Below are 19,211 nucleotides of genomic sequence, written 5' to 3'. Positions count from 1 at the left end.
CCAGAGCTGCTTGGCAGCAGAAGGGGATGAGCAGGGAACAAAGTAGCCCAAATGCAAGATGCTCAGATGTATGCAGAGAATGCAACATGACAAACTGCTAGGTTTGGTTAAATTGGGACTGTTAATTATAGCAGTTTAAATTGGGTTCTGACTCAGATTTTGAATTTGTAGTGGCAAGATGACAGCCTGGAGAAGGTGGTTGTAAATGGCTGACTCAGAGGATGATGATCAGCACGACAGAGCCTTCTGCCTGTGCTAGTACTATGTGTTTATAGGAGAGATGTTATAAGGTGACAGTCACCAGTTCAGCTCCACCCCTTGATCTGTTCACCAGGCATTATGGAGACTGGAAAGACCAAGAGAGCAAATGGAGGAAGGAGCATATTAATTGGGTGAGTACAAAATGGCAATCTGCCATCTCTTTGGTGCTCTCTCCTCTTCTTTCCATACGTAATGCTGGTTTTCCAGATTCTTCTGTAGGCATTCAGCTGCTTCTGACTTGAGTTGATGAAATGGCTTCTAAGGGAAGGATGACTGGGAGCTTGGTGTCTCCATGCAGAGGCTGCCAAGAGGATGGACACTTGGGAGAAAAGCTCTCTGATAAGAGGGTTAGAAAACCTGCTTTAATTTCTGAGCAAATTATGCAAAATTTGAACACTGGTCCTAGAAATACCAGATGCTGACTACTCCAGTGTCTTTCCTCTCCCCAAACTGCTTTTTTTCCTACCAGTTGTCCTTGAAGTACTTTCAGTCCTGCTTTTATGCAAAATGCAAATGTCCAAGATTCCTTTCCCTGTGTACTAATATGGATTAGCTCAGCTGTTCAATTGATTGTTGAAATTCATTTGCAAGCCTTGTAGGTGACTAAGTTTTGTAACTGTGATTTGTGATTTACAAACACGGGTCAAAAATCTAATTCCACAAGATTAATGTAGTTAACCCATGATTTGATCTTGGAAATCCTTACACCAGTGCTTGGCTGAGGACACTGTCAGCCAGCCTCCGAATGGGGAATGGGGAGGATTTGTTACAAACTACTTGTGACTGAGCTAGAAGCCAGGAACTACATGCACTAGCATCACTTATCAGTTGCTTGTAGAAATTGTATATAGAACCTGAAATTATTGTCTACAGATCTCTAACTCTGATCTAATAATTGCTAGAATTGAGAGACTAATATATTCAATAAATTACTTTTTTCATCCATTGAATAGCTGAGAACAGATTGTGATTCCCCAGTCTATTTGCTATTCAAATGAATTCAACAGATACCTTTTCTAATCTTTAACACTGTGGTCTGAGAGCAAATATCCACGGCATGTAGTGGCTGGTGCTCTGATAAATCATATGCATCACTGCTGTTTTCTGACAGGGACACTGTGCAGATACCTCAGCTGAATCCTTGTTTATGCAAGCATACAACTGGGTTTTCAGAAGAACTTCCATATGAGGCTTTAAAAACTGTTTCCTCTTGCCTTTTTTGTTGTTGTTATTTTGTTACCAAAGATCTCCTTTCCAAACTATCACTGAAAACAGAAGGAATTTAGATGTGGCCAAAGCAAACTTATTTTAAAATCTTTTTTTTCCCATCAGATATCACATGCAGTGCATGGGGCCCTGATGCAGAAAGGTGATTTATGATAGGCATAGCTTTCAATGTGCTGTCATGCTCCCATTTAATTCTGTGTGACTGTGCAAGCAAAAAAATGAAGTACGAGCATTTTTTTGGGAAGATCAGGACCTAAGCAAAGATTATCTGAAAACTTTCTGAATCATTCAGCTCCAGTAATCACTATTTGAATTGTACTCCTGAAAGAACTAAGTCAACCATCAAAGTTTCACTGTTCTGTAGACAACCCAAAAAATGGAATGTTGACACTATTTCCCTGTGCAAACAAAACAAAAAATACAACAGTGAGCATCCACAAACGTATGCAGCCTGTAAGGGGACATGCCCAAGAGACACTGACCCTGGACAAAGGAACAGTCATTGTGAATTTCTCGGAGGTTGCCAATGGGATTTTTTACAGTGTAACTTATTTCACCAACCAATGCTTCCTTTTTTTTTTTTTCAGAATAAATTTTATATTTTTTGGAAGGAAGCAAGAACATTTCTCAAGGGCTTCCAGGAGGATTTCACAGAGTTTGGACTGCATGTGTCTGGGAGGAGGAGTATGGGAGAGACCTATCAGTCTGAGTTCATGTCACCCTATTTATTAATCCACAGCAGAATTCCTGCAGGTAACACCAGGAAGCCTGACTGCTGGCAAAAAGAAAACACTGATCTTCAAGTGTTAACTGAACTGCAATTATAATTTCTACAGCAAAACACACAGCTTCCTGGGAACTATTTTTGTGTTAGGTGAACACTTCCTAGTGGTTTTTGTGCCACTGCTTTCCAGTCTGGAGTCCATTCCTACAACCAGAGATGCCCTGCCTTCAGGTTTATGTCCCTGCTTTGTAGAGAAGCCATACAGATCCATCACACAAACTTAATCCAATTCTCAGTCTCTGCTGTGATATAGATGTTCTGAAGGTGGGGAGAAACCCTCTAGCAAAGGCATAAAATCAGTGGAGTGCCTTTCCCCAGACACAAATGTACGCTTAGCCATATGAGAAATGTTCTAACCTACATTTGTGACTGAAACAACTCAGTTGGAGGAAGGAACAAGGCATAAGTACAGAGATTTGCAGTTTTTGATGTCCTCCAGGGTAGAGATGTAGTGACAGATTGCCTAGTCAGAGAGAAGGCTGGGAGGGATGGAAAGACAAGGCAGTATTAGCCCCTTCAGATCAGCCTGCAGTCTGGGTGAGAAGCTCTGTTACTGACTTTTGCCATTTGTGTATTTTTCTCCTTCACACCCTTTCCATCGAGTTATGGTATATTCCACTGGCTTGTTGTGGTGAATCTTCACTTTTCTCCCACCCCTCTGAGTACATTTGTGCCTGTGTTTGCACCACAGAAGACACTCATAGGATATTATAACCAGAGATAGCCAAGCTCTTCCTCTGGGAAGCTACAATCAACATTGCCAAACTCCAAACCGCAATGCTTCTGCCACAGTCGGTAGTTGGAAGGAACCTGGGAATGTTTCCCTATGCCGGAGTTACTCCTGCCCAAACTCTTGCTGTGGTGGAGAGGGTCCATGTGGTAGAGACCCTTAGAGAAATCAGTTTCTACCTCCTTACTATGGTGAAGCAGCGCAGTGGATGGAGGAGGCTGGATGGTTCCAGAAACTGAATGCTTCTCTGTAGAATAAAAAAAGTCAGGGGGCAAATAAAATAAAATGACCAAAAATCCCCGACACGCAGGCGGGCAGTAGGCAAATGGAGAGTGAGTGGCAGGAAGGGCTGGCAGGTGCTGCGGGTCCTGTGAGTGTCGCTGGAGGGCACATTCTCAGCTTTTTTGCTTGTTGCACCTTCTTGGGGCTGATGGCCTGCAGCAAAGCAGCCATAAAACCCGGCATTGTTTCAAAGCAGTTGCTCGATCATGCTTGAAGGGTTTGTACATATTTGTTAGAGGTTGCACGAAAAAAATGTGACTGAAAAACATAAGGCAAGCCCTCGGGGTAGATGTACTCTGTGAGACAGTGTAATCTTGTCCTGCTGCTTACCAGCTTTGCACCTGGTTAACTCTAGGTCAGAATGAAACCATATAGTCAGAAGTGATTATTTGTGACCCCAGACAAGAACATGACCTTTCTATCTATAGACTCCATTGAAATGGCAATACCCTGATTATGGAATATTTCTCAGCTAATTAGGAATGCAGGCTCTACAGGTCACTGGGAGTTCATACTATTTCCTTGGCATAAGCAGATGTGTTCAAGATAAACTTGTACTAAACACATCAACAGCTCCACACTATCTCGTGTGCACTGGGGAGGAAAAAAAAAAAAAAAAAGAAAAGGAAAGGAAAAGAGAGACAGCATCTCACCAAAGCCTAAAGAGCCAGATGACTCCAGAAGCTAGATATTAATTTATGAACATTAAGTAAATAATTGTCTTTCAGGCAGTGGCTCCTGGGCTCTACAGCACATGGCTGCCAATATGTAAGCAGGACTTACTGGGGAGGTGCAAATCTGAGGCCAGGAAGATATGCTGCACAGCCTGTAATTCCTGCAGAGCTGTGCAGCATTCGTGCAGGGCCAACGTGGGTATCTGTGCTGTGCTCCCAGCTTGGAGGAGTTAGGGGGCACAGCACATAGGCACTCAGGTAATCATCATCACAAGAGCCTGTGCAAACTTGGTGCAGCAACAGCCTCATTTCTGTTTCTACCTGTTCGTACCTCTATTTTTGTCTTTTTCTTCACTCTATTTCCCCTTCCAGACCCACTACAGGCTTCCTGATTGCTTCCCAGCTGCTAGCTAGATTCTAGATTCCACTTTATATCTCCTTCATCTTTCCTTGCAAACCCACACATCTTCTCTAAACTCTATTGCTCTGCTCTTTGCCTGATCTATTTTCCCATTTCTCATTCAGATGGATGCCATATTCCTGTTGCAAGTTTGTCCAGGATTCTCTTCTACTCATTGTTCTTGCCATAATTTCCCCTCCTGTAGCAAAGGACTGCTTTCCAAAGAAAATTGATCATGTTTCCTGGTGAATTTACCTGCCTCTGCCCTGCCATCAATCTTCTCTGTACCAACAGCTGTGATTCAGCTGGCACGCACCACACACTCCTCAAATACATGCTCAAGGGAGGAGAGTCCTGCTGGCATTGCAGGGCCAGCAGAGAAGCTGTGTGACAGCCGCTCTCTCTCTGAGCAGCCGCTATGGCTCTACTGTCCCAGAACGACACTCCTACTTTCCCAAAAAATAGCAAGTGTTTTATTTTGTTGGCCAAGCAGGAGAGCTGAATCTTTCTCATGCTTATGACATGTGCTTCTCTTCATGTGACAGGCCATGATGGTGAAGGCATCTGCTTTGCTCTTTGGGAAGCAATTGAATTTCATCTGCTGTATTACAGAGTGCTGTTCAACAAGGTAGCTTATGTCGGAGCTGCTGTCCCGGCCATTTTCCGGGAGGATGATGTACTGCCTGGCTGTGCCTAGCCTGCATAATGAACACTGTAAGCACAGCCCTTGTGTGGCTTTATCCTGCAGGACCTGGAAGCGTTTGCAGCCGATAGAGATGCAGGATAGCATCAGTGATCCTCATCAGTGATTCTTCAAGTGCTGAGCTGGGGTTTTGTCCGCACTGCCCACCTCCATTTTCACAGGAAAAGAGGTGATAAATAACAGCCCTTTATGTGCCTCTGCCTGGAGATTCATGGGTGAATCCTCCCCTCCTGTCTGTGGCACTAGTGAGACTGAGATAAGTAGGGGGATGCATGAGAAGCCCCCGAGGGGTAAGGGACATAGCTAAGGCCAATGTTGGTTGTGTGCAGTGGGCAGGCACAGTGCTTGCGAAGTGGGAAAGAAATTGCCATGATGTTGGAATTAACATTCCTGCTTGAGCCATAAAGAAAGCAGGACCTTATGACTTTGTGTGTCATAACAATCCAAATGCTCCCTGGCTAGGGAAGCTGGCAGGAGACTGCAGAAAGCCATGCACTGCTGCCAGAGTTGAGATCAAGCAGGCTTGTACAGGCTGATCACCCCAGGATGGATACATGCACTGCCCTTTCCCTTTCCCATGCAGAAAAACCTCTTCCTCAACACAGCAGATACGTCTGCACAGAGCTCGCTGGGAGACAGGAGGGTCAGACAGGGACTTGCAGTGGTACCTGTATTTTCCTTCTCATTAGCAGAAGCACCATCTCTGATTTCTGTTTTATTGCCTTGGCTTCCTTAACACCACTGCTTGTGTGAACAATCACATTCTAATGCCAGCAGTATTAAGACACTGCAGTAAATAGGGGCATTTTTAACTCTGAGCCATTTTTCTCTCTTCACTAGGACACTTTATGTATTGTTCAAAACTGAAAGACTGAAAATACAGTTGGAAAACAGTTTCTCAGTGGCCCCTGTGATGTCTGTGTTAAAATGTGTACTGAAGGGGAAATATCTCATCTGCCACGTAAAAGAAATTCAAAGATACCAGCCTCTGAAAAATATGATGCAGGCATTGAACAGGTCTTATTCTATACCCTCAGATACCTACACAATACAGTGTAGGGGCAGGGCCTTTTCCAATTGTTCTGTCTACATATGCTATCTCTTTAAACATAAACAAATACCTTTCTGCAGAAGATGACTGTGCCTTTCCTTCTTTACTGTCAGCAAAGATAGAGATATTTTGACTGATGGAGTCATTCAGGTGGGGAGGGAACTGATGTTCCAGAATGCGTCATGATGTCCTCCTCACAGTGACAGGTGGCTCCTAAGCGCCCCAAAGTTGCCTCTTCTCTAGGCTGAGAAAGTGAGGTCCCTCAGCACATCCTCATGGGGCCAGTGCCCCTAACCATTTTGCTGGCTCTCTGAATTTGTCCCATTTACTGGTGCCTTTCCTACGTATCAAGGAACTCATGACTGGATGCAGTAACTGATGTGGTCTCATGAGTAAAGAGGGATAATCCCTTGCCTTCAGCTCCCCAGCAGGGAGACACTCACCTGCATCACATGGAAATAGATTTCCATGATATATGCAAGCAGCAGGCAGATAGATAATGATGTCCCAGTGAATTACTTGTTCCAGTTGTGCCCTCAATGGATTTCCACTTCTCTACATATTTTGGAGGAAAGCATAAATGTTTTCTTCCAGTGTCATGTTGGCCTTTGGAAGTCTGACATCACCGTCTGGTCTCCTCTGAGACAAAGGGAAACTGTCTATAAAATCTCTCTCCTTTCTGGTAATAATATCTTAAATAGACTTTGGTATTACAGCAGTAAAGTAGGTTACAATATTTAATATCATTTACCTTTCATAGTGGACCTGTGAGACAGAGAACTAGTTTCATCTTGAGTTTTTGAATATGTAAATGAGGCATGGAAAAACGAATAGATTTATAGGTAGAAAGACTGTCACAGAATAGGAGCATGAACTCATATCTGCTCAGCTATCATGCTCTGTGTTCTGGCTACTTCTTTCCTGCTTCTATTTTGGTGCCATGTTGCCTTCATGGATGAGATGACTTGTATCACTGCACTCTGTCGAGATGCGCAGCAAGATGCAATCTGATCCCACACATCCATGGAAGTGGGAAAGCACTTGGGTTAATCTATCAGCTCATCAAAACAGAGAGCCCCAAGGGTTCCTGAACTTTGTCATCTCCTTTTTATCTTATGCTGCCTTGAAATGAGCTGATTTTTCATGCTATAAAATGACAACACAAAAGAATGCAGAAAGTTAATTCTTCAAATGCTGATCCAGGAGTACTAGCGGAATAAACACAATCTTCCTTTTATCTATTCTGCTTCTCTGTTTGGTTTTAGCATTGAACAGTCTCTGTCCCTCATTGCCTTGTTCCAGCGCATAAATCATACATGGACCTCTCCAGCTCCCACTCCCTATTTCATTAAAAAAATGGAATGTGAAAGGTGTGCAGAAGCCCTGGAGGGAAGCGACACTAACCCAGATGTTGTACGATCTATGTCCCAGCTGCAATGAGCCTGCATGTGGCAGCTGCCTTTGCACAGCCATCAACAACAGCAGCTGGAGGGGCTCTGCTGTTAATGGCTCATCCCCCAGGAAGGAGCCAGCGTGAGGGAAAACAGCAGGCTTTATGTACAAGGTATCACATTGCTACGCTTTATGTTTTGGTTTTGTTATAAAACAAGCAAGAACCTAGAGAAAAAGAAAGCAAAATTAGATATGGTCCCTTGACCTAAAAGTGCCATGAGATTACTCCCTGCCCCCTGATTAAGCCCTTCCCTTTCTGATTAATTCCATAGGAGATCAAGGTATTTGTTACTGTATGAACTATTCTAAATGCCTTTTCTAAGGCAATAAAAAATAAAAGTGGTCTAAAAGCAAAATGAAAATGAAAAAAGAATCACGAGTTTTAGAGCCTGTCCAGTGAATGCGTATTCCTACTGGGATTTTTTCTCATCCTTGAAGAAAAAGGCATATTTTAAGACAAATAAAACAAAATAGAGGTTTATATCCTCACTAAAGAAAAAGTAGTTTCCACCTTCATTGTCACTGTGTTTTGATATATGTTTAGTTGTGTTATATCCTAGGATCATCTAATTTCCATATAAAGTGTAGCTACTTTCAGTTTTACTATATAGTGTTCAGGGGAGACTTTGATTTGTGTGCCCTAGGGTAGACCTGAGAAATGCATAATTTTCTTTAAGTCCCTTCTGTCATGCACCATCAGTAAATTCCTGTGCAGATTATAACATGGATGTTTAGTCAGAGGTCTGCACTCCCACGGAGGAGAGTGGGAGGGAAAATAATAAATGTGTGGACCGAAGTGGAAAAAAAAAAGGTAAAAGAAAAGAGAGGAAGAGAGAGAGAAATTCCATTAAGAAAGGTTACTGAATCAAGAAGAATTTATCAAAAGTAGACTGGTGAGAGTGGCTCTTGAATTTTTATGAATTTGTGGGGGCACACTAGTCAGTCTGCTTTGGACTGTAATTTCAGGTAATAGCAGAACTGGGACCACTAGGGCATAGTCTGTCACTGTTTCTAATCTCCACTGCTCTGGAACAACAGTTACACATCAATTCAATTAATCACCAGTGATAACAAAAGTTGCTTTTTTCCCACTTTAGAAATATTATTTTTTTAAATTCTTTTTTTTTTTTTTAGTGCAGAACTTTATCAGACACAATTTCTTTTTCCCTTGCGAAGAAAAGCTTATGAAGTTCATTTATACAGAGAGCATAAATCCTATCTCCTACTGTTTTCCCCTGTAACCTAACATGAAATATGGCTTATAGCTCAACTAATTCTCAACATTTAGTGCAAACTGATGAAAGTAGTTCATCACTCACAGGGATGCACCAGGCTTGCAGCAGCACACACAGACCAGGAAAGGTGCATACAGCAGTGTCATGGAGTGACACATACAGTCTCATATATAGCAAAGCAGCCAGGTATCTTCATGATATTCATTGGGGATATATACCATTAAAAAATGAGTGCTTCCCATTTTACAGCAACACTGTTTCTCTTCCTTGTCACTCTTCCCCCTCCCCAGATTTATCTCCTTTTCTTAATGACTCCCTTTTTTCAATTTGTGTCTCTCTCTGACAGATAATACTTTGTCTCCTTGTTCTCCTGGCTTGGTTTGTGTCTTGCCTTGTTTGCTGCTCATTATTTGCACTATTTATTTGCAGGACATAGATACAAGAACTTGCCCATAATCAGTTCAATAATTCCACTTCAAAACAAGCCATTCTGCTGCCACATATAATCCTGACAACTCATTATCCACCAGCCCAGGTAGGTCTGGCTATTGCATATTAGCTGTGCTGCAACATCAGCCTGTTTCCCTTGCCTCCTACACTTTAATTCACTATTAAATTCCCCTTGCCAAGTTTTACCTTCAGTTGCATTACTGCAAGGGAAGGGAAGGAAAGGAGCACAGCAATGCAGCAGGGATGGCCACTCTTCCTGACTCCCCAAATACCACTTTTTTCTGGTGAGTACACTTGAAACTGTGTTTTCAGCTTGTGACATATAAATTATTAGAGCTGACATTTTCAATGTCTCCCATCTGAAGCCTGAGAGATAACACTCGCCAGCCTGCAGGCAGGCAGGCGTGTTCATCCCATGTAATGGAAGGGTAAACTGAGGCATAGTGTGAGGACATGAACTTGCCAAAGGAAGTCAGCCCTGCACCTTAGATCAATATGTGCAGCTCCTCTATCAGGTGGATGAACGAGACAAAGCTCTGTTGAGACACAGATGCACCCCAGGAGGAATGACTAGGAGCAGAGCAGAGTGATGGTCCCAGGGACCCCAGAGGCTCCACAGGATGGGGAAGTTTTCTTACTGCTGCTTGCAGGAGGACCTCATCTTAGAAGATAAGATGGAGGATGGTCTCCATGGTGAACACTAGTATCTTGCTACGTTCCAAGAGGCAGGAAATTCAGACATTTAGTAAGGCAGACAAGGACCTAACCACATCCTTCACAGAGAGGCAGGAGCATTCAGGTACAGCTCCTGTATCAGTGTGAAAGGAAAATGTTATGAAGTTTACCAGGCACCAAATAGGTCTGTCTTGTCTCTCCCTCTCTTCATCAGTCAGGAAAGAACAGGTCTATTTCTAGTCATGGAGACTCAACTAACCAGAATGTTTCTTCTTGTGCAGTGGAGGACAGGGAAAATTTCACAGCCTGATTTCTTTCAGATGGTTTGTGTAAGAGTCAAGCATGCATTTGAAGCTGAGCATTCATGTATAGCTCAGAAGATGAATCAGAGTTTTGGCTCTGGTTCCTCTGCAGAGATAGCAGCCCCAGTGATGACCAACGTGGTGGCTCTTGCATCAGCTCCTCAAAGTGACAAATGTCTCTGACTCAGTGTTTGTGCCAGGCCTTACAGCACCACCTGGCTCAGCCTTTCAGGTACTGTCACAGCACAGTATGACCAATGGAAACAATGCAAAGAGCCTCTGATTTTTTTGGACACTCAGTGGAGCAGTCAGGTAAGTTCATCCACCACTGCCCTGAGGAAGGTCCCAATCAGGTGTTGTGCACTCCAGCACCAAAAAACATTCAGTGCACAGCAAACTGCTCCTTTTTGTAGCATTAATCTGTGTCCCCCCTCCACATCAGGCATTCACTCTCCTACCCGGTGTAAGGACATGCTGTTTATTCAGCACCATTCCACACCATCCCCAAAAGTGCAGTCCGCACAAGCAGAGGCAGCACTTAGAGCCCCATTTTCAGTGCATCACTGATATGTGACCTCTGCAGCAATGCCCGGGGTGACAGGAAACCTCAACATTCTGACATGCCAGTTCTGTGCAATCCTGAGGGAGGTAAGACAAGCTCCAGGCTTGCTCCAACAAGCTTTGGGAGAGTGGATGCAGATGGCTTTAGGAGACCTCTTCACACCTCTTTTATATCTTTGCGTTCTGTTTGTTGTCTGCTTCTGGCTGGGTTTGGTGTCAATGCTTAGGTCAGAGAAGACCTGCTCCAGCTGAAGAAATATTCTCAGCTCTTTTGCAGTGATTCAGTTCCCAGCTGATGCCCCCAGGATGGGAGGGTCTGAGGGCACAATAAAAGTGATAGCTTGAACAACTGGGCAAGGGGGTGTGTGCACTCGGAATGCTCTGAGGACAGAAGTGTCTCCTGCTTTTCTGCTACTTGTCTGTCTTAATCTTTTTGCACCATAGGGCTTTTTTTTTTCTCTAATCACCTTCCTAAGTTGTGCCAACTGACTGCAATTTTCTCCATATCATCCCTCAAATTCATAAACCATGTTATCCTGGGTCTCTCTTGTGGTTGCACTTGCATGACCCTTACAGAAAATTTATGCAACAAGAAAGGGCTTTACACAGTAAAAGAGCTGCCCACAGCAAAGGGCAGAGAGTCAGAAGGCCTTGGGTGGTCAGTTCAGCTTCACATAAAAGCCAAAGAGGGATATTAAGCAGAGGAGAGAGCAGCAGTGACAGCTGCCTGCAACGACTGTAGCAGGGCTCAGTTCGGAGTGGTGGCTGCGGCGGAACATCAGGCTGAGAGCACTTCACTGTGGGCTGCCCCTGCTGCTCCCTGGCCCAGCTTCTCCTCTCCCACAGGAGCCCTGCTCTGTCCCACCCTCTGCTTATGCTGTGGGGTGAGCCCGCCCCAGAGGCACAGGGCTGATCACAGCACCAAGACACATCCCTGGCTCTCTGGTTTGGGACCTGCTGGCTCTGTGCAGCCCCAAGGCTGACCAGACCTACCTTTGGCAACTGGAAGCTTTTCTGGCACTTTTGCTCTTGTCAAGTCAACGAAGTATATTTTTATGGAAGGGTCAGAACAGTGCTGATGAGCATCCTTTACCACCCTTTGCACATTTAGCTTGCTGTATCTCTTGGTGAAATGCCTCTATCCTACCTCTGTGAAAGTGGTTTCACTAACCTTAATGTCTGATTGAATATCTTGTCTCTTAAAATCACTGACTGCCTCTGCCTTCCCTGTGCCCCATTCCTGCCCAAGGGCTGGGCTTCACAGAGTCCTGGTGTTTCTTAATACATTTAAGAGAAACATACAGAAAGGAGTGGAAGAAATATAAGTACAGGGATGACCCAACACTCTGGGACAGTAATTAATAATCTACGATCTAGTGCAATAATGGATGAATTAGGGGAGCTGTCAGGAAAGAATGAAATATGACAAGTATAGGCTCAGCACAGTTAAGAGAATTGCAGATGCAAATACAAAACAGGTTATCCATGAGTGGACAAGAGTAGTGCAGGGAAAGAACCTGGGGCAATCAGTCATGAAGAAATAGAGATGAGTAGTTAATGAAAAGCCATAATTAAGACAAGGCAAATATGCTCTTGGGATGTATGAGAAGGAAAATAATATGAAAACTATTACCCACAGTGTTTTGTCAGAGCAGCTACCATCAGCTGAGGTGCAGCTACTAGCAGTGCTGGGTTTGTACCTCTGGAATGTGAGGACAGACATTGATCTTCAGGCTGAGAATACTCAAGAGCTCCCTTCCCTCCCTGGGCCAGCAAAGCCTCTGTTTGTTAACAAACATCCATACAGTGCAAGGTCAGTCAATTTTCAGGCTGTTTCAGGGGCTGAAAGAACAGAGAGAGCTTAAACCTTCCTTTCTAGATCAGATGGCAGTTTTCACATCTTTATATTTGATGGTCATTTTTTAAATCTCTTGTTAGTACACAGTGGGGTGATTCCTAAAGCTATAGCAAACACATGTGTGTGGATGAGTTTATCTCCTGCTCACAGCATGCTCTTGTACACACTGTAGAAATTATACACAATGGTGGCCAATGCAAAAGGAGATGTGACATTGCTGAAATGCAAGTGAGAGTCTCCTGAGCTGCAACCAGGCAGCATCTAATGTCTGACTAAAATCATGTGGTGATTTCTTCAATTTTCCTGAAATTGCTGCTTCCAGCAGCTCCCATTCTGTATGGCCAGCAGCATGAGGAGAGACAAGAGGACAGCTGGCAGTAGGCAGGATGTCAGGCCTCTGAAGATAGCTGATGGCTGGAGGAATTACAATGCTCAAAGGTGGGATGTCCAAAGGTCATAGTGGACTCATTGCAAGTGCTTGCCTGCCTTATTGCTTTTGGAAATTTTGTCCACCCACAGGAACAGCTACCCACCTGGGCTACACAAGTCAGCACTCTGGTATGGTGGGAGACTGACCCATAGCAGGCAGAAAAATGTGACTTAAAGCCGCTAAATTCCAAAAATTATGGGGTTATCATGAAATACAAATCACTTGAACTAAACTAAAAGCAGAATGTGTAATAGAGAATGGGTAACTGGCAAGACAGGCATTGACAGGTAGTCTCAGAATGCAACAGAAATGGAAATGCCAGTGGAAATACCAGCAAACACAATGAGCAGAGCAGGAGTCTGCTGTGGTTCTTAATAATGCCAATGGAAAACTATTGCTGCCATCAGAGTACATTTCCCAGATGTAACCATGTTGAGCCATGGATCCCTTATGCTTTTCCTTCATGGTGGAACATGAACCCTCTCAGCCCTGTTCCCTGGGGACCCTACCCTGGTCTGACTGTGTCTTGACCACCCATCCATCACTTGCACTGGAGCTGGGAGGGCACTGGGGCACGGTGATAAAGAGAAGGGCAAGGGTACCTCAAACCATCTAGCAGGGAGGCCTGTGGGGCTGATTTTACTTGGTCTCTTCCTTCCCCCGTGTTTGCCTGGTCAGGGGACTATCCTCTGAGGAGACTGATGGATTGTATGTTGGGATAGGAGATGAAACAAGGAGAAAAACATTCAGTGCTCAGGAGAAGAGGAAATTATGAGGAAAACAAGGTGACTACCTACCCAACTTCCTTAATCCTATAGAGGCAAGAAGTTACTTTAAAAGTCAATATTCCCTCTGTTTCCTCACCTACCTGTCTTTGAAGTGAGCTCTTGCCTGAGTTCCTTTAAATTCTACAAGGAAAGGGGAAGGAACAGGGGTTGTCTTACCTCAAGAAAAACATCCATGCTGATAGCTGTCTGACTTCCCTTTGATGTAGTGAAACTTGAGTCTCTAAGTACCACCACAGTAAAACTGGACATGCTGGGCTCTATGCCCATTTTATTGCCTTGGTTTGCCCGAAGCTGTGGAGAGACTTTTATGATCAAAAGTTTGCTGCTAGTAGACAGGAGGTTGGTCTTGTGCTTCCTGTCCCAGCTGGGCTACAGCAGCTGACATTGCCATCTTAGTGGTGGCTTTTTGCTCGTTGGATGCAGTGAGTCCCTACCCACTCTGACAAACAGGAGAGAAAACTCCAGTAAGTGTTCGCACATCTAGAAAGCAAATGTGATTCATTATTAATACAGACCTGTTAAAAGTGTGTTGCACTTTAGAGACTTTAACTGATTGACAGGTCCCTGACCTAAGGAGATTTCTTTCTATGTTTAAGCATCACAGGACAGGTAAGCATGGCAAACAAAGGAAGGGTTGGATGGAAGAGGTTGAAGGGCCACAAAATTAATATTACATGCTAGCATGGTTCGTTACACAAAAGTCTTACACACGCTGAAACTTTGCTGACACTAAGAAGTCTGTAAGGTTCAGAAAAGAATTTGGTATTTTACTGTTATGAGTAAGTTTGAGTGGTTTCTAGGGAGCTTACCTAACTCCAAAACCTTACTGAAACCACTGGAAAAAGCAGCAATTTTCCATGAGGAGGTGTTGAGTATGTGTTCCCTTACTCAGCAGTAGTTACGGGCTCATGTGAAGAGCAGGACACATAGCTTGGGGGTTTTAATGCAAATATTTGAGAGCCTGCTTTGGGGCTGTGAGTCAGAGGTAAAAAGATGACAAGAAATCCTTTCAGAAGTTATAGTCTAGAAATAGCAGGTGGAGCAAACTGCTGCATGGCCTGGGGCGAAGGCTACAAGTCAGGCAACCTCTTTGGGCAGTATTCTGGCTGAAAAAAGAGGTTTCAAACTTTGCTAGAGGAAAATGCTTCCTGTGTTATTGGTGCCTAAATAAAAAAGGTACTTCAAAGAAATATCTGATCACATACTGATAAAAGTCACAGTAAAGCACAAATACAAGCTGCAGGAATTAACCAAGGATATGTCCAGCTAGCAAGGTAATAAATTCTGGCTGAAGTTATTACCCCCACATTGCAGCCCCACCTAGGGCTCTTAATCATGCTTTAGCTCCAAATTCCCTATTATTCATATACCAAATCCTTTGAAATCTGACTTGAGCTCTTAGGCTTTCCATGGCTAAAGATATGGCTTAAAGGGGTTGGGATGCCTCAGACAACTGGCTTTGAATTGGGGAAACAACTCCTGTCCATATCGCAGACTTTTGTAGTTATCGGTGGGGTAACATTGACTCTGATCCTTTCAGTTCTTTCACACTCCTACCTTGGAATGCATGAACCAGCCTCTGGAGGGGCTTTTCTTCTCTTCATACTGAGACCCATGGGTGGTCAGCTCCAGTGTCCAATTAACCTTTGCTAATTTGCAGGCCTGTCAGTCAAATAAGGCAAATCCCATTGGAGCTTGGCTGGCAGTGGCCAGGAAACCTTAGTGAATCTGCTGAAGAGAATGTCATGCACAGGGGTGCCCTCTTTCACCCCATTCGGTACATTTTCTGCTCTCTATTTAATCTTCTGAGACATACAAGGGCATGTTTTGTTTTCATAAGCACAAACCACTTTTATCCAAAAAACAAATTTACCTTTTGTTTAGGTATCCAAAGAAAATTGCACTAGATAATTGTGCTCCTGATTGCTTTCATAGGCAGTACAAATGTGTCTTCTTTGCTTGTTTTGTTTCATTTTAGTTCATTTTTTCTTTTCCACATGCCTATACGACGGGGAAATATTGAGCCTGCACAATGTATGCAAACACAATTCCTGGTTTGAGCAAGAGGAATCACAGTTGGGTGACATTGTGTAATTCATCAAGAGGTCTGACACTGTTATGAAAAGACACTTTTCTGTATTTTGGAAGGTTTGGAAAACCTTTTTCTCAACAAACATTCAAGTACATTGTTTGATCAAGCAATAATAACACTTTAATCTACCTTGTGTATTCTCTTCAAAACAAGAGGTCAGAGAATAATAGTTCTCTCTGGCTTTAAAATGAATCCTTTAACAAATGGTTTTAGATGCAAAGATACGGTGAAAGGATTTTTCTTACCTGGAGAATTTAATATTTTACTGGAAGAAAAAACATATCCATGTAGTCCAAGGTGACAGATAATGGGACTTATTCTTTTGGTGTCACAGATGTGTATCCCACACAGATGTATGGCTCCCCTGTTCTTCTGCAGAGGCACTCTCAAATCAAGGTCCAATGCAGTTACTTCCTCCACTGCTATCAATCACCTCTGGATTAGGCCTTCAGAGGATAAAGGAAGAAGCATCTTATTCTCTTTATTTGCATCCTTAGCCCCTCATTGACTCAGTATGAAGAAAAGGAGACTTGGCACATGGTGGCAGAAGCTCAGTACCTTGTGCAGAGGGAGTGACACAAGCTGTGAGGTGGGTAAGACATGTGTAGAGCAGCTGAAGCACTGTGGAGTTCACAAAATTCCATCTCACTCACAGCTCAATGACTCCAAGTGATCAAACTGGTACAGGATTCTCCTATTCCTCACCTGCATGTTCAACTCCTGACCATGATTGCCACAAAATATTACTGATCTCAAGCACTGATTTAGGAGCACCTCAAATACCTGGATGTTTCTATCAAAAGCAAACAACTTTGAGCAGTGCTTCTTTCTCTTACCAAAAATTAAACTTGTGCTGGGATCCAGTGCTCCCAGATTTGCCCCTGAAAAACAAGTGCCAGTTCTATCCTAGTTTTCCTGGATATCTTCTTTTGCTACCAGGCAGAAATGAACACTTCCATAGGCCAGTCCATCCCACACATCTTCCATACCTTCCACAGAAATGTAAAGTGTGGGTATTACACCATGCTTGATCAGGATTTTGTTCACTGCACACTGTTAGCTCCAAAACTGCATAGCAAAATTCTTTTCTGTCTTGGCTGTTCCTTTGAAAAAGATTAGATGCCTGGCTGCTTTCAAATTCATTTAAAAGTCTAGAATGCAGCCAGATAGCACAACAGTCAATCATGACTGTTTTTATCTGGACCTCATCTGTTTCAGGATGTCAATGGAAGTTCTGCTTAACCAACCAGAGTAGAAGTTGCCCTAAGCATTCCCTCCTCCCTCTGGCTATTATGTTGCTTTGCCAGCAGTTCCTGTATGTCATCTGTAGTTTTAGGAACACCTTTTGCTGGAAGTTAGAAAAGTGAAAGCAAAAACTGGAAAGTTAAATTCAATAATAAGTTAATAAGGATAAATAGGCAATAGTGTAGGAAGACAATTTGTCTGAACACAAAGCTCTGGATATATATGGCCATGTTAGAAAAGGCAACAGTCAAAACAATATAATAAGGACTTCTGTAAAGCTAAGGGGTCAAAGTGGAGAGTCAAGATGCTATTTTTCTACCTGCAATTTTTAAGCATTTCTAATGACACAGGACTTTCAAAGGAGATGGAGAAAAATGTATCTTTCAAGTTTGCCTGTTTGGCAGACAGTAATTCAGCTGAGCTAAGCAAAATGGAGCTGACAAATGCCACTATCCTTGGTGATAAGGGTTTTTCTCCTTTATTTTTAGTGAATACAAGAAGGACCCAAAATTTTTCCTACAGAAGACCATATCTGGAGATTTGCCAGAAAACTCAGGGTCACTGCCTTGTGTAAGATGGAGCAAAACAGAGCTATCTAATTTTTTAATGAGAAAGTAAGGCCTGAACAGAGCACAGCTCCAACATGCCACGCTAAGCTGCTGCCAAGGCTGGCCATCTTGAGGAGCTGCAGCCATGGGTTAAACCTCTGTGAGCCTTCAGGGCTCGGTGGTACAGGCACAGCAGAACCATGAAACATCAGCCTTGGCTGATGACTCATGTGAAAAATCAGATGTTTTCACTTAAAAAATTGTTCTTTAAGGTGAAACCCAAGTCTGCAAAATTATTTTTCTCTTCATATCTTTTAATAGAGATGAGCAACATTTTTTTTCTACTCAAATGAACAGCCATAATTCTAAATTCCCTGCAGCATTTTAGGTAAATTTCCATTCCTTCCTTTTCATGGAATATATACTCCTGGAAGGACCAAGTGGATATAAGCTAAATAAGTACAATGAATAATTTTATGAAGACAAAGGTGATTAAAAAACAAGTCCCAAATGTTTGTGAGCCTCAGACTAATTTCCACCTCATTGATGCTGATGCAGCACATTGCAATTCTGAGATGGCCTCTCATGTCTCCCTGATGTTATTGATTGGAGAAGGTGCCAAGATGAGAACCAGGCTCTGCATTTCATATTTTAAGGTCACTTTTAACAAATGAGCTCATTTCACACCAAGCTATCCTAGAGCATCTTACCATAATAAACACAATAATTAACAAGCCCTCTTGAGGCTTGCAGAATAAGCAAGCCCTCTTGAGTAATTTTCAGGCATGGGGCAGTTGACCTTTTGTAAGAACTTCATGCCTCTCTGCTAGCCCATCCCTGAGGCTCTGTCACAGCCAGCTCTGGCCACAGCCCTGCTGAGAACCTGCTTCTCCTCTTCTGCCCTGTGCTGCCTTGGGCTGCATCCACTTCCTGCTAGCCAGGCATCCCATCGGTGTTGGGAAAAAGAGAGCACCGAGCTGCCATCTGGAGCTGATCTCAAAGCTCATAAAGCTTCCCCACATGTGCAGGGGCTGAGTAATCACACAAGACCCTGCACGCAGACGGTGCAAAGCAGAAAAGCCCCATAGCACCCAAGGAAAGCCAGGTTTTTTTATATTTCAATAAGTTTATAAGAGCACAGGCACTGTTGAAATGTCATAAATGATGAAGTAATTTGTGTTTAACTCAATTATTTTGTTGTGGGATTCACCAGAGCTCTTCAATTCGGGTGACAAACTGTGTTTTGCTAAACAACCAGGATAGGCTGCGTGTTAGTCACCAGTTTGTCTTGTGGATGCTTCAGCTTGGCTGGAAAAGGAGGGGGATCTGCACTGTAGTCCCATTGCAAAGAACACTGCCAGCGCGATGAGGAAGGTGATCCTTCCTCTCTCTGTGTAGCCCTGGTGAGATGTCTGCAGGGCTAGGTTCAGGTCTGGGCTCCCCACTACACAAGAGACTTTGAC

The 19,211-nt window shown here is 43.4% G+C and overlaps 1 long non-coding RNA gene across 1 annotated transcript in view; it reads left to right on the top strand.

The window, feature by feature from the left end:
- Nucleotides 1-200: 200 nt before the first annotated feature.
- LOC128939415 (uncharacterized) overlaps nucleotides 201-19,211 on the top strand; it is a 76,172-nt gene continuing 57,161 nt past the window's right edge. The window contains exon 1 of the long non-coding RNA XR_008483214.1: nucleotides 201-392. This is a non-coding gene — a long non-coding RNA (uncharacterized LOC128939415). The remainder of the gene's footprint in view (nucleotides 393-19,211) is intronic.

This window comes from Melozone crissalis, unplaced genomic scaffold (assembly GCF_028551555.1).
Source record: "Melozone crissalis strain CALT ecotype California unplaced genomic scaffold, PUWL_Pcris_2 ptg000027l_1, whole genome shotgun sequence".
In the NCBI taxonomy this organism is placed as follows: domain Eukaryota; kingdom Metazoa; phylum Chordata; class Aves; order Passeriformes; family Passerellidae; genus Melozone; species Melozone crissalis.
The sequence above is the reverse complement of the archived record's forward strand: the minus strand, read 5'-3'. Positions and strand labels throughout refer to the sequence as shown.